General features: G+C 46.1%; 1 protein-coding gene across 2 annotated transcripts in view; it reads left to right on the top strand.

Annotated features, from left to right (window-relative positions):
• Positions 1 to 12,148, top strand: part of ANGPT1 (angiopoietin 1) — a 240,888-nt gene that overhangs the window by 156,937 nt on the left and 71,803 nt on the right. The gene's annotated exons all lie outside the window — the stretch shown is intronic.

Genomic DNA, 12,148 nt, shown 5'->3' with positions numbered 1-12,148 from the left:
AGATAATTACTGTCAGTCTATCGACCGGATGCCCATTCCAACTGGGTTGGGATTGTTTGGCCTACAGCATGCTGGTCGACAAGCATTAGGTCGACATGGTTCTAGGTCGACATGGTTCTAGGTCGGCATGGGACAAGGTCGGCATAGGTCTAGGTCAACATGGGTTTAGGTCGACAGGTCACTAGATCTACACAATTACTAGGTGGACAGTCAAAAGGTTGACATGGGGTTTTTCACTGTTTTTTTACCCGAATGTCAACACAGTCGACATGGACACAGTTTCCAGTGCACCGCATCCCCTCGCATATCTCGCTGTGCTCAGCACACTATTTTATTCTCCCGCCACGCCCTAGTGGATGGTAGGGCATGAAATACCACCTGTCGGCACATGTCGGCTCAAAACAGTGAAAAACCCCATGTCAACCCTTTGACTGTCGACCTAGACACTGCCGACCTAATACTTGTGTTGAACTAATGACATGTCGACCTAAACCCATGTCGACCTAGACACATATCAACCTTGACCCATGTTGACCTAGAACCATGTCGACCTATACCCATGTTGACCTAACGGTGTCGACCCAATGCTTCTTGACCAACATACTGTAGACCCAAAGACCGTATCCCTTCCACCTGGCTCCAATATGAATTGTGTGGTAAGAAGGCGCATTGGGGTCAATTTACTACTAAGATCTAATGTTGGTATGTTGCCCGTAGCAACCAAACAGATACTACTTTATTATTTATTTATTACCAGTTATATATGGGCAGCACTGAGGTCATGAGTTCGATTCTCACCATGGCCCTATCTGTGCAGAGTTTGTATATTCTCCCCGTGCTTGCGTTGGTTTCCTCCGGGTACTCCGGTTTCCCCCCACAATCCAAAAATATACCCGTATTTGTGTGCGTGCACATGTGGCAGGGAATATAGATTGTGACCATTATTTATAATAAGATTTTACCCCAGCGACAGTAATTGAGCACATACCCTCCAACATGACCCCCTCCAGGAGAGACACAATGCTCCGTTCCAGGACTTCCCTCGGTACTTGTTTCCTATCTGGGCGCCCGCTACGTTAATTGCGCACCATGCTATTCTCCGTATAAAAATCGGATCGCATCGGATACCACAAATGCACATACACGATATTGAACGATGCGATGCGATGCGATCCGATTTTGTTCCCGCTTTTATAGGACGTTATTGTAGAAGAAAATAGTGTGTGCAGTCTGGTATAAGGACCAAAAAAGTTGATTGCAAATTTTAGTGGACTGATAATGGCAATTTACCGCCCCATTACCAACGACACCACCACTATCCACGTGATCCCGAAGCGTGGCGAGCGGCGGCGGTACGCGTCCTCTGACTTTTTCTTACCCCCACTATCCACGTCGGCGTGGAGTTGAGAATAGAAAGTGTAGCGAGCGCAGCGAGGTATCCGTGTCCCCTCGCTGGCTTCACAGGTATCCGCGGCCCCTCGCCACGCTTCGGGCTCGGTGGCTCGCTGCGCTCGCTACACTTTCTATTCTCAACTCCACGCCGACGTGGATAGTGGGGGTATGAAAAAGTCGGAGGACGCGTACCGCCGCCCTTCGCGGGGCTCGCTGCGCTCGCCTCGCTTCGGGATCACGTGGATAGTGGTGGTGACCAGGGCCTGAAATGGTTATTTAAAAAAAAAAATTTTTTTATTCAAATAAAATATTTGAATGAAATAAATGTGTCGACTGAATTTTTTCTTAAAATTGTATTGTGCCACCCTTCCATCCACTCCGATCCGATACAAAATGTAGTCGGATCGGATCGGATCGGACGCCATCGTACAGCATTGTGCACCGCATGCGATGCGATCCGATTTAAAATGAAATCGGATCGGATAGCATCGTATGCCATCGTACATCATCGAGTACTGAATCCGATGCGATGCGATCCGATTTCATTACGGTGCCGTACGTAGAAAACCTGGGCGCCCAGATAGGAAACAAGTACCCTTCCCTCTTCATTTATGATTGCCGTCACCTGAGTTGAACTAGTTCATTTATAAGAAAGGTGTCTCACCACAGGTGATGGCAATCATATAAGTCAGAGGGAAGTCCTGGAACAGAGCATTCTGTTCCTAATGGAATGGGTCATGTTGGGCCCACCAGTGTAGTAGACCTAAAACTCTGCACCCAGGACTGGGAATGATGGACTGGCAGATAACAGAGTTCCTCAGATGCAGAAAGCAGCTATAAGGTTTGAATTGGGGTAAAGTTTAATCAGCTGAGGGAAACGCTGAAGCCGGCTCTGTACACTGGGAAAGTGTATTATCTCATAGACACAGACCAATAGGGAGATGTAAAAATATATTCTAAAGTCTGCACACGCTGTACCAATTTCATCCAACATGTCAGCAGCCCCCCTGGGAATAACAGCAACCAGAGCTAAACACGAACATATAGGAGATCATAAACTGTGGGGCGCTGGCAAAGGAACGTAAGATTCATCATGGAAATTTGTAAAAAGCTAATCAGACGGAAGCTGAAAAGCGGAAGATCGCTCGTCCAATCCCAACAATTGTTTTCAAGCATTTAACAAAAAAATTGTATATAAGGGGAGATCTATTAATCCCTGGTGAGAGATAAAATGTGGAGAGATATAGGGGTCTATGTACTAAACCTTGGAGAGAGATAAAGTGGACATATACACAGTACCAACCAGCTCCTAACCATCATTTTTTAAAACAGGATGTACCATGACAGTTAAGGGCTGATTGTCTGTTACTTTATCTCCACGGAGTGGGTTGGTAGGTACTTTATCTCTCCCCAGTGTTTAAGAAATCTGGTCCTGCTTCCATGGAAGTTTGGGGGTTCTGTAATGTCTCAGTAATAATAAGACGATGAGGTACCAGCATATGAATGAGCTACAGTATAGCCTTCTAAAGAGTGAGGAAGTTGCCAATAGCAACCAATTGGTTTCTGCATACAGTACTATAGCACAGCCGTTTCCAATCTGAGACCACAAGGCATCCTAACGATAGCACAGATGGGTAAATTAAATAGGCTGATGTACTAATGAGGTCACCCCAGCCCAAGCATGCTTAACCTTAAAACCTGGACCATAACGGGGCTTTGGGGAACCTCTGTTAGAACATTCGGCAAGTGCATTCAATAAAATGATCTTTAAAAAAGGGGACAAAATTTTGAGGAATTCTAGGCCCCCAAGTCTGACTTCTGTCCTTTTGGGAAGGAATTCTGGTAGATGCGTTTCTGGAACATATTGTAAAATGTAACTTAATAACAGTGTCACCTCAATTTCATTAAAGACGTCACACCCAACGGACATGATCAGTTTTTTGGTTTTCATAAATTTTAAACTGGATCTTGGTAGCAGCAATGATGCCATAGATTGGAGTTTTGCAAAAGTAGTGAATACAGGCATGGTACCGGGGGGTTCTGCGGGTCGGCGTTAAGTCGCTGGGTAAGCGGCGGACAACCACTACTGACCGAGCGGTGTTGAAACCTCCCCAGTGTTTTGCCTTACCTACAATGCGTTCCACAAAACTCTCTGGGTCCATAGCAACCTGTGTGTCCTGAGAATCTGTTTCATCTTATGCAGATTACCAATGACATCAATATCCAGAGACTGGCGCACCTGTACTATATCCTGCATCTAACATAACACATGTACATAGGTACAGAAGCTGCGTGTAAGTGTTCCGTGTCCTCTGTAGTATGTGAATAGGCCAGGACCATTCCTCCATCTGTGTACAGGAAACTCTTACACATGTAAGCGCTCATCGTGGGACAGGACTCTAAATCAACATGAAGAGCGTAAAATCCGTCATTCTTCATGGAAGTCAGCGCACAGCACAGGAATGTAAATCTCAATATGAGCTCTGCACATTGTCTGCGCTCAAATAGATGGAGAAATGATAACCCAGAAGGGGCGAGGAACATGACCGATGCATTTCGGTGTGATCTACTGCACCTCGCACGTACTCCATCATTTCATCATCTGAGGTATTATAAAGGGCACGAGGGCTTTACCCCAATTCACAAATCCTCCGGTTTGGTTTCAAGAGAATAAGTTAACAAGTAGGTTGCTCAGACCATATAGTAAAGGGTTAAACTTAAACATAAAAAAAAAAAGCAATAAAGCGTTTCCTGGTGCCCTCTGGACAGTTACTATAGACATAGAGAAAACAGCCCAAAAGGCTCCTGCTGGTGCTTATAATGAGACACCAATAGAAGGAAATTGTCTAAACTCTACTTTGTCAATTGGCAGCGCTCACCGTATCTAGCCGCGGACAGGACAGACACCTGGCTGGGTATACATCAGAAACGAAACCATGTGGACGGGGGGGGAGATTTAGGTCCTCATTCTGGTTGACTCACAAAGCTGCAAATTTCGCAGCTCCGTGAGCCAACCATACGCCGCCCGCCGAATATCCCTGCGCGCATTCAAATGGATATTCTGCATGAACACCCATTCATAGCACCCATTCATAGCACACATACAGAACTACAGCGCTGCACACAATATACAGACAATATAATATAATGGGAAGAATTCAAGTGTTTTCAGTGCCGTCCGACGTCTATGTTACCAATAAGAAAGAACAATTGAATATCAACCTCCTTCCTGATCTCCTGTCCGTTTAGATGGGAGATCGAGGGCGATAATTGAATTGATGGATTTATTAACAGTTACTTATGTAGTGCAACAAATTATGTTGCACTTTAACAATTTGAAACACAGTTGTATAATAACCTGGGTTGTTACAGACAGTCATAGTGGTACGAGGGCCCTGCTCGCAAGCTTAGACTATACTGGGGAATAGGTAGTAATACACAAGCATAGGTGTTATCTATTGCCACCATATTGCAGAGGCTCTTGGTATGATAGGTTGACCCAGCAATGTTGGCCCAGGGTCAGGAGGATGGGACAGGGGAGAGAGAAAGTAAGTGAGGATATGTGTGGACAGTATAGAGGAGATGTGATTGGATAGGAGAGTTTATGTAGAATGACACCCAATGGGCCTTATTTAGTAAAAAATCCAAAAATTGGTTATCTGCAATTACTGTATATCTGTGCATGCATAAACTCTTAAAATGTAAATAGTAACGGGGGGTGGTGGTGGCATTGGGAAGGCGACTTAGCACTTTTGGGACAGGACTGGGCGTTTTTTGTGGGAGCAGTCCAGACAACGCAGGAATGTTTAGGGGGGAAGGGGGTGCGATCCGGCCTGCGCCGGAAAGTTTTGTAAACTACAACCCAAGCTAAATTAGGCCCAACATGTAGATAATAACAAACGGAGAAAAATTTTCAATGTGTGTCTATTGAATGTGTCTCATATGACGAGTAATAAAAGGTCCTTCTACTGATGTGTGTATTGTACAGATGCGTCCTCATCCATCCAGCCTCAATACGCCACGCAGCGCGAGATGCCTGGGGTGAGTGACTCATCAGTTCCGGTGCAGATCTAGTAACATCGGGCTTTTTGCGGAAAAGGCATCTTAGTGGCGACTAGGAAGCACAACGTGATTGTGTTGATTAATGTGATAAATGACACTTGTATATTGTGTGTGACAATATACGGAGCATAACAACATGAATTGGAAAAATTTGCAGGGTGCTACATTGTAGCACTTTGTGCACAGACTCAGAGACTCAGTCGCACACAGATATACAAGTGTCACCAATCAGATTAATTCTCCATGTGCATCCTAGTCAGGGCCGGCGCCACCACTAGGCAGCTTTAGGCATTTGAATAGGGCGCCGGCCACTGGAGGGCGGCAGTTCGGAGCAGCCAGGTCCCCCCCCCGATGGAGCTGAGCAGAGGTGAGCGAAGGTGATCAGAGGTGAACTCCCCTCCCCCTATATGCAGCAGCGTGGTCCGTGCTATCTGAGGGGTCCCTGCGGCGCTATCCGGCGTGGGGGCTATATGCAGCAGGAGGGTCCGTGCGCTCTGAAGGGTACCTGCGGTGCCCCCACCACAACCTACAGGGTGCCGTCATCCGGCCAGGAGAGAGGGAGCCGCCCGCTGTACCGCCCAACTAGAGTGAAGTGCTGCCCACTGCCGTCCATCATCATCCACCGGGCGGCGGCGCGGGAAGCGCTTCTGGGTTTGAAAACACTGTCTGCTCGCTGATTGGCTGAGCACTTCACTCCGGCTGGGCGGTACAGTGGGTGGCTCCCTCTCTCCTGGCCGGATGGCGGCACCCGACGGGGCTCTGTAAGTTGCTGTGGGCAACACAGGTACCCCCCAGACGGCGCGGACACCCCTCGTGTAGCCGGTGGGCATTGGGGTGCCCCATCACACCTCGCCTGGGGCGCTCCGGTGCCTCGCACCGGCCCTGATCCTTGTTGCGACTAGGATGCATTTCCATCAAAAAGGACGCCAAAAAATGACCGAGTGTGAGCTTCCTCTTACAGAACCGGATCCGCCAAGATTGGCTGTTTGGCGCAGCTGCAGCAATGATGATGGAGGACACAGCGGTACTTATACTGAATGCTCATAGACCCTTTATGTAAGGGGTAATCATTCTTCTACCACGTCACCAAAATTACTGAGGAATTAAAGTGATTTGCTTTAAATTTGACTCCATACAGAATTTAGATTTCCACAGTAACCATATGTCCTTTTTATCTTATGTTTTATGGCTTCCTAAGTCTTTGCTGTGGAGTGGATAGGGAACTCCTCACAGCAGGGCGCTGCGGTATAAGTGTTCTGTATAATGGGCGATTTGTAGCCATCACCGCTATAGGGCTACCCTGGAGGACAGGACAGTTGTATATTGCTGAGTACACCTTGGTTTTGTTATGTAAGGACATTAAACCTGTGGGTAAGTTTATGTACAGACGTCAGCCTCCTGCTGGGAGTGTAAAATAAGAAGAACGATATGAATGGTTTTGCTTTCAGTATAATAAACCACCCTCAGACCATGAGACACATACTATCGTTCTTCCCTCATCTTCCTAGTGGGTCATTGTCTGAACAAAGTAATGAATCACTGCTGACCTGATGGTAATCGGCAGTAGGGATGATGGCCCGGCAGAATACAAACACCAACATGCCGAAGGAGGGAACCCCAACAGGGTCTTAGGTAAGTATAATAACCCTCCTCCTTCCCCTTAACCTCTGCCTAAACCTAACTCCATTGCCCTACAGTCTAACCCTAACCCCTTTTTTTTTGTGCCTATCCCTAACTCCCGCACCATGCAGCTTAACCCTCCCTCTCCATCTCCTATACTATCCCTCGTAGCTCCTGATACTCCTACTCCTTTCCTCTTGTACTTGTAAGACGAATAAGACTTGGGCCAACGGAGCAGACAATAAGCTGGGATTCTGTTGTCACTGCACAGCTCACCCTCCAGCGGCCATATGCAAGGACCGCTAAGTGTTCCGGGATTCTACATTAACAACCAGAGTGGCCGTACCAGAGGTGGGGGTGCATCATAGTTCAAAATTCAAATAAGGGAGGCACAGCAACTGCCACCAACTGCCATTCCAAACTGACTCACTGGCACTGGGTACGGCTCCCCTGTTTGAATCTTGAACTGTTCTGTAGCCCCTCCTCTGGATCCGCCACTGTTAAAAACTACAGTACAAGGAAAGATTTTATTTGCAGAACAGGTATTGAATAGATCAGGTTCACGGATGATCACTGATGGATCACTGATGACCATTTCCTCCTCTGATGTTCCTCTCTATGTGCGGCCTTGGAATACAGGATCCATTACAGCTTAAGCAAACAGGCTGAAAGGCCTATGACCCATCGGTGCGGATCCAGGAGCACAGCAGCTGGTTTTGATATGGGAACAGTGGAAAGAGAGCATCGAGACAGGGGCACGGGTGTCTCATCACTGGTGACAGGCCTCTGAGTGATGCCGCTGGAATTGGCGGCAAATCCGTTCTAATGAGTAGCAGTCGGTGGGTCTAACCGCAGCCCGCGGTACTAGCGTGGATCGCACTGCTGTTTGTTATACTCTAGAGAAGATAACGGGAGATAATAGCAATACAGAAACCTAATAGGGCTCTGGGGTAGCCGCAGCCATTTATCTTAACAGAGGAAAAGCAGCTTCCAGCTCCAGGAGCAAGTTCAGGGTCACGGAGAAGAAAAATGCCACTAACATTCCAATAATAAATATGTTGCACATCCCGTAATTTATTATTCACAAATACCAACCAGAAAGATAAAGGCTCGGACATGTTATTCTTGGGGAAATCGCCGTTTACGGAAAATATGTGTCGTTTTAATGGGGCTTCTGCGAAATTAAGTTGCACTAGGTTGCCATGGTGACATTTGTCATTATTAAGCACAATTCTATTTAGTTATTTTGTTTTGATGATGCTATTGGCCGCTTCTAGGGTGCGGGTTAGGCTGTTATAGCATTAGTCCCGCCCAGCAAGATGGGAAAATGCCCAGGATTCATGGGTCTGTGTGTAGGGGATGAGGCTTAATGATGCAATTTGCATATTTTAGCCCCACCCCCTTCTGGGATTACAGTGGATTTTTCCCTCCAGGCCACTTCTCTAGGAAGTGGGCAAGATTTGGGAGAGCCAATTACGATTACAGGACTGCTGGTGACTTCCTGGAAATTCTGGAGCCTCCCGCAGCTTCCAGGAAGACAAGAAGTATAGTATGAGAGTATTCGTCCATGTGTAAAAGCACCTCCATAACACTCCCATTACACGCCCACAGCTCAGCCTATTTTTCTGTTAAATTTTAGTTAAATTGGTGCAAAATTCGCAAATGCAGTTCGCATGTGCGTAGTAAGGGTTTCTGAGGATATTGTCTGCAGCGGCAAAACATCGGCAATTTACAGAAACCTCAACATTGTCTACATAGCAGAATCTGTCTGGTAGTCCCTCTAGAATGTAAGTTCTTGTGATCAGAGGCCTCTCTCCTTCGATGAGCATACAGTAGATATGCAAATTATAATGATGCAAATGTGTATAGTTATTGTACAGTATGAGCCTGCAGGTAACTGTCCTGTATGGTCAACACTGTAGATTTAAACACACCAGGTACTTACTGTATATACAATTGTTAATAATTGCTGTTTTACTCCCCTTTCACACCGCACTTGTTAAACGGTATATTTCTGGTTTTTTTTCCATTTTAAAATGTTTCAGGCTGCAGTGGGAAAGCGCCAGAGTTGATTTACCGGTTAAAGATAACCAGTATTTCAAAATTTTTAAAAAGCAGAGTCCTACACGTTTCAGAGCCGTTTGTTATGCAGTGAGAATGGCTCTGAGACGGTATTTAGTAAAAACAACAGAATACAGACCTGTGATAGGCTGTCCCCTGCATTCTGCCTTGAAACGTGTTCCAAGGATTAAACGGGTACTTAAATGGTATTTAAAACGGTAATGTACTGCAATGTGAAGGCTCAGACCCGTTTTAAATACCGTTTCAAAATACCGGTTTTTGAAACGTTTTGGCAGTGTGAAAGCGATACAAGACACTTTTTTGTAATTATGGTTTGTCCATATTCTTTTTTGGAATTGAGACGTAACATTACTAAATAAAATAAAAAAGTTTGGAAACTCTGTTAACCCCTTTACTGCCAAGGAATGAGAGGGACTTGTCCTCCATATATACCTTAAGACTGCAGAGGACAAGACCCAACAGGTGATTTCTTTATATTCGTTTTTAAATATTAATAAATGTGAGTTTGGTGCCTGGAAATGACAACAGTGATTTTGATCGGTTTACAGCTGACCTTTACTACAATTCCAGTTATATTTTCAGTACAGCATGCAGAGCCTCTTAACACCCCCCCCCCCCCCCCCCCCCCCCCTCATGACTAATTAGGCAATTGGAAGTTCCCAATTAGCTTAAATAGTCCAATACTTACATAGTTTGTGTTTTGTTTTTTTTGGGGGGGGGGGGGGGGGGTAAAAATGGCTTCAGTTTATCCCCAAATCAACTTTTTCCTTGCTTTGTTGTGCAACCCATATTAAATTAGAGTTAGAGTTATTCTATTTATAATTTTTTTTTGCTTTTTTCAGTCACCTAAAAGCATCCCCAAAGCTAGTTTTTTCCTACTCTTTTTTTTTTCATTCATTGTTTTTATTGCATCAAGTAATTTTTTTTTATAAATGCACAAATCAGCCATTTAATACAACCCCCCCCCCCCCCCACATCACATATGACTGACCCTCACAACGAGTACCTATAATAGTCGTTTTTCATTGGACTGGAAAATTCTTTCACAGGACAGAGCATTTAAGCGAATGCCTGCGAGTTTCATGAAACAACTCGCAACTTGCACCTAATTGGACAGTTTTTATGTGACAAAAACTGATTGGATGGTACTTTATCTCTCTCTGCTTTGATACATCTACCCCCTTGTCTGGTGGTCACCCTGTGCTATTATATGTGTGATCTCACCACCTCCATAAGTGATGTTGGCGTAGACGTATAAAGCAGTGATAATGGATAAGGGAGCTGATTGGTCAGTGAGTACTTGTTTCCTAGCACGGCGCCCACGATTTTAGTTGTATGACATCGGGTCTGAAAAATCGGTCGGATCGCATCGTATGCGACCAAATCGCATGCGATGCGACGCAACCGACCCGATTTTTACATTGGATCCAATGTTAAATTGTACCTGACACCCAATTTTACATTGGATCCAATGTTAAATGCCCCCCAGACCCGATTTTTAATTGTATACCCACCCTAATGGTTAATTATGATGTAGAATGCCTCCCCATTGTTAACGCCATGCCACCATCAACGCCAACCCGAAGCGTGGCGAGCGCAGCGAGCCCGCGAGGGGCGGCGGTACGCGTCCTCCGACCTATTCATACCCCCACTATCCACGTCAGCGTGGAGTTGATTTTATATATGTGGCGAGCGCAGCGAGCCACGGAGCCCGAAGTGTGTCGAGCGCACATGGTATGCGATGGGACCCGACGGGCGCTGTGCTAGGAAACAAGTGCCAGTCAGTGATAAAGTACCAGGCACTTTATCACTTCTCCTCCCTTATCACTGCTTCATACAGTACATCCACCCCGTTGTCACCACTAGTAACACCACTTACTGTAAACCTATCCTATTCTAAGTGCAGAAGATGAGACAGAGGCCCGGTTCAGATTGACCACTGTTGTGCAATTTCTAAATTTGTTTGAATACCATTCATAGCGCACATGCAGGAACCCAAATAGCAACAGAAATAGTGTAAGGATCAAATCATAATTCCCTTGCAATAGTCAATGGCCCTTATTCTGATCGGTGCAGATATTCCCGCATTCTTACGGAGCGGTCCGCACGCTACGGTGTTTTGCCGCATGCGGCCATCGTCCGTAGAAACGCCCACGTGTCCTCCGCATTCGGACGGACTCACTCTTTAAGAACAGGGCGTGTTTACGGACGACATACAAACCATGCGTGTGCGGGAGAAACACTCAGATTCTGCACGGTATTACAGAGTATTACAGAGTATGCTCGGGAATACCGCATCCGAACGGGAGCCAAGCGGTGCTACCGCACGTAAGCGGAGTATTTACGCCAAACAACCCACTATTAAGTATCTTCTGCAAGACATCACATGACCCACTTATTCAATTACCTATCCTCATAAAAAACTGCTTATTTGGAATTGGAATCAATTAGATGCCAATATATCCTTACAAGCATGCCTAACACATGCATTGCACACATTAACCCTTACAGCAATTGAAGTGCAATGGTTTCAATTAAAGCACTGACAAGCGGCCTATTAGTGAGTAATGAGTAAAGGAGTAGATTCTATTGGGTTCAGGTGTTAATGCTTGTAGTCATTAGGCGTACGTTCGCCTACCGCATGAACGAGTGGTGTCCGCAAAGCAATAGTACACTTGTGGACACCGCACATTTCTTCCCCTTTTGATCGCGTGCATTCGGAGTGCTATCCGAATGTACGCCCCCCAACATAAGTGTACTCCCCCGTGTCCGCCCATGTTTCCGCCCCGTTTTGCCCACTTTGAAACTACGCCCATGTGACATTCCGCATGACGCCCATAATACGCCCATATTTCCCGACTGATTGCGGGGAACAGTTTTGTACGGGATTTGGCCGAACTGGTACGGAGTCAAGGCGTGGCACATGCGCGTTGCGTTCTCCACGCATGCGCAGACGCCGAAAAGACGCGATCCGTAAGAATGCGGTAAAGTC

Source organism: Crinia signifera, chromosome 5 (genome assembly GCF_055691185.1).
Source record: "Crinia signifera chromosome 5, ASM5569118v1, whole genome shotgun sequence".
Lineage (NCBI taxonomy): Eukaryota > Metazoa > Chordata > Amphibia > Anura > Myobatrachidae > Crinia > Crinia signifera.
Note: the sequence above shows the minus strand (reverse complement) of the source record. Positions and strands in the feature narration are given on the sequence as shown.